At 40.2% G+C, this 3,884-nt stretch overlaps 1 pseudogene; it reads left to right on the plus strand.

The window, feature by feature from the left end:
- Positions 1 to 1,998: 1,998 nt before the first annotated feature.
- LOC111318840 (methyltransferase-like protein 27) lies at positions 1,999 to 3,208 on the plus strand (annotated as a pseudogene).
- The last annotated feature ends 676 nt before the right edge of the window (positions 3,209 to 3,884 follow it).

Here is a 3,884-nt window from a genome sequence, read left to right on the forward strand (position 1 = left end):
ATAAGTAAAAAGATTATATCTAAGACAAGAATTCTATTAAATCTACGAATGAGTAAGTGGTAAAATTAAATTAATTCGATTCATGTACTATGAGCCTATTTAAATAATTATAATTTAGGAGCTTTCATAAAAGTGTTCACTGAGTCAAGTTCAACTACTGGCGACGGTAAACTGTTTCATGTGTCAACATATCTATGCCAAAACTGAGAACACTTAACATGTAGCATCATTCGACATGCAGCAACACGTAGCCATTACTAAGGAAGATTCTAGAAACAGGCATTGCAGTTCGCTGCAATACACCGCTATTGTGCAATGACCGAAAACAAAGTGCAACATGGGAACGGGGGAAAGGTGTACTTGGAACAGAAGTAGCCTGCACCACAGGCTTTTCCTTGGGGCGAGTAAACGATTCAAGTTCGCAATTGTTTATCTGGCCCGTTATGTTTGAGTTTGAGTTAGAGATGAATGTTAGATTATGTATCAAATGCAATTTATGCCCTCCAGTAGCGTTTGAGTCTCAGTGAAACAAGAAGTCGGATTTTAATTTTTAACGTTGTTTAAAATAAGGCTGTTATCGTGGTTCGTCTTCTGTTGATTTTTCCATATTGCGCGTGCAAGAGTGAACTTTTACCATCTCGTGCTCTAGACAGAAACATTATAACCCTTCGATTAGGTTTTTTTCGAGAGAGGATGGTCCTTGCTTCACCTGAAACTCCCCGAAAACGCCAGGAGCAAAACTTGTCTGCCTTTTTAAATTGACAATTTACTCGCAACAGACAAAAAACGTGACCGAAACAACTTGCGACTGTCGATTTGGGCGTCACTGCTCTGCTTCTTATCAAAACGGTGACAATTTGACCCACACATATGATAAACTGCAATAACTCAATGCACTTACTCAGAAAGAGATATGGTCCCTTTATTTGAGAAGCATTTCATGCCTTGTCTTGGAATTATGTGAACACCAGGCACACTCTGTGAGCTGCCAGCGGTCGAAAGCGGTAACTAGACTGGGGAAATGATAATTGCGCTCGAAACGAGCGAACTCTCTCTGGGTGCGGGAGCCGGGAGCCAAATAGGTGGACTGGCGAAACTTGGGACACCGGTTTGGCCACCCCGCTACAGGGCGAAGAGAAGTGACATCTTTGCCAGGCCAGGTGCTGTTGGCAAATAAGGAGAGAACCTAGAATCGGCATTGATTCTTTCTCTAAAGGAACTTTCGTGCTGCATTGGTGGGGGAATTACAAGATAATTTGGTCTAATCAACTGACTTGATCTTGTAAATTGGCAACCGTAGAGAAATAATAATTAAAAGCTGACGTTTCGTGCGTCAGCACTTCGTAACTCGCTCTGTTGAAGACCTAACGCTCAACACGTCAGCTGTATAATTACTCTTTGTTTCTTTTTTTATTCGCTCGAGCATCAGATGAAGATGGAAGAAAAATTTCTTAAACAATCTCATTTCATATTCATCTAGATACAATATGTTCCTAAATGCCAGAAAGTATTTTTGCGTTGTTTAGGTAATACTAACATTCACTGCTGTTTGTTTTACTTTAATTTAATCAAAAACCAAGAAAAATAGAAAAATATAACGTAGTATATCATGAGACCCCTGCCCCCTCCCCCTGAGTTAACGTTGTACAAAGACCCCTACATCTGCTAGTTTGATTCATGGGAAGAGGGGAGGGGTGCTTTCTTATTTACAAGAAAGATAAGGCACATAACTCCCGCATGTTATTAACATATAACTTCTCCCTATTATTTCCTTACATTATCCAATAAACAGGTAATGAGAATACTTAAACTTAACAAGGGGCAAGTTGTTATCTTGATCTTACACCAAACTCTCGTAACAGATTTACAAGGAAATGTGTAGCAGCTAGAGAGGAGAATTAACAATCAGATCTTAGCATTGAAAGAGTTAGGATGTTCTCACATCTCATTATTTCTTCCTTTTTCATTAGGTGCTGATCTTTAGCTAGATCCTCCATTATGAAACCTGTTACAAACAGAGGAATTGTTGAACTGAACCAGTCTTCTACCGAAGAAGAAGCGAAAAAACTTTATGATTCTTGAGCAGCAAATTATGAAGCGGTCAGTTGGTAAATTGCTGTAAAAGTATCGTGCGCGTCGGCCTGCAGGACGCCCGCAAGAAAGTCGGGGAGAGGTTTACTAGGGGGTCTGGCACTAATAATGACGCAGTCTTTGACTCCTTGCAGATTTCTTGCCGGCCTTTGTAGTTCAAGGCTTCATAGTTTCCCGTCGGTGAATAAGCGCTTTTTAAAATGAGAACCTGCTCGTAGGCTACTGTAACAGTGTCTTCCAGAATTCTAAGTTTTATTCATATTACTTCATTACTTAGTTCACGTCAGTCTGAGCGAGCTTGGGATAATGAAACAATAGAATCTTCAGATACCAGGGTGCAGTTGCCTCGCAGCAAGTGTCCTCACAGAAAAGGTAACTGTATAAGTGTTAATAAAGTCCTTCATTTCTGTTATGCATGATTTAGAGAATCATGGCTATAAAGCATCGGAACTATGCGTGGAAGCTTTCCACAAAGCCATGCAGTCTGAATAGATCTTTCCTGGTGCAAACAAAGACATAAAGATCCTTGATGCTGGGGCTGGTACTGGACTCATTGGTGAGATGCTGGTTAAACAAGGCTACACAGACATTGATGCCCTGGATCTTTCACAGAACATGTTAAACGAATCGAAGCTAAGAAGAAGAATGTTTACAAACGGCTCATTTGTGCACCTTTGAGTGATGTTCGCATAGTGCAGATAAAGACCGCTGAATATGATGTGACATTTTGCGCAGGCACCATCGTTTACGGTCAAGCCAAGCCTGTAGCACTGGATGAGAATATACGTCATGTAAGACCAGGTCAGTGCAGTGTAGTCCGTTATCTCACTAGACCTACTCTAAAGTTCCGTGACGTTTTTCTCACGGTCATACAGTCACGCAACATCTCAATAACCTTTTTCCTCTTAAAGGTGGCCTTTTCATCTTCACTCTCCGAGCAGACTCGTTAGACCCAAAGTATGATTACTGTGCCAAGTTTTATGAGCTGGAGAAGGCAGGAAAATGGAGCCTTGTGAACAGAGAACTACGAGAGCTGTACACTAACCCACGTGAAGAACGCTTCAGGGAATGTTACTCGATCACTTACAAAGGGATCCAAAACTAACTTTCGCTGCATTTAAAACAAAATAGAGCTTGTTGCCACAGTTGTCAAGCCAAGTAAATGATTAATTCATAGAAGAAGTGTGCTTCCGGAAATCATGTAATTTTCATTTCCTCTAGTTAATTTAGAAACATCGATGAATTAAAAGTTGATAATCAAATCAGTATGTTATTGACCAGCCGGAGGTCCGTATTCGGAAAAACTGTGCCCGAGGTCTTGGATACTGCCCGAGGCCGTAGGCCTCGGGCGGTAGTCAAGACAGAGAGCACAGTTTTTCCCAATACGGGCCGACCTATGCTGGTCAATAACATTTTTATCTTTCTCTAACACATAAAAAAAAAACGATTGCCATAAGAAACCGAATGATTTAAGGCTACAATTATGAGTTTAATTATGGGAAAATCCTCCATTAACTTAGCAATTTGATAGCGAGTGGATGATAAAGAAAACAGCCGTTATCCAAATTAAAGAGTGAGCTTTCACCGAAACATTTTTATTTCTAAAGGTAACTTAATTAAAAGGCTTCCGAGAAAACTTTGAAACATTTTTTGATAATTAACTGTCACGATGTGACACCTGTCAATCGAAGATAGAAAAAAGCGTAGCCTTTGAATAGACAACAGTTCTGGTACGACAAACACGGAAGACTTAAATGACTATGCGACGATCTTCTCTTAAAAAAAAAAAAAAA

This window comes from Stylophora pistillata, chromosome 11 (genome assembly GCF_964205215.1).
Source record: "Stylophora pistillata chromosome 11, jaStyPist1.2, whole genome shotgun sequence".
NCBI lineage: Eukaryota > Metazoa > Cnidaria > Anthozoa > Scleractinia > Pocilloporidae > Stylophora > Stylophora pistillata.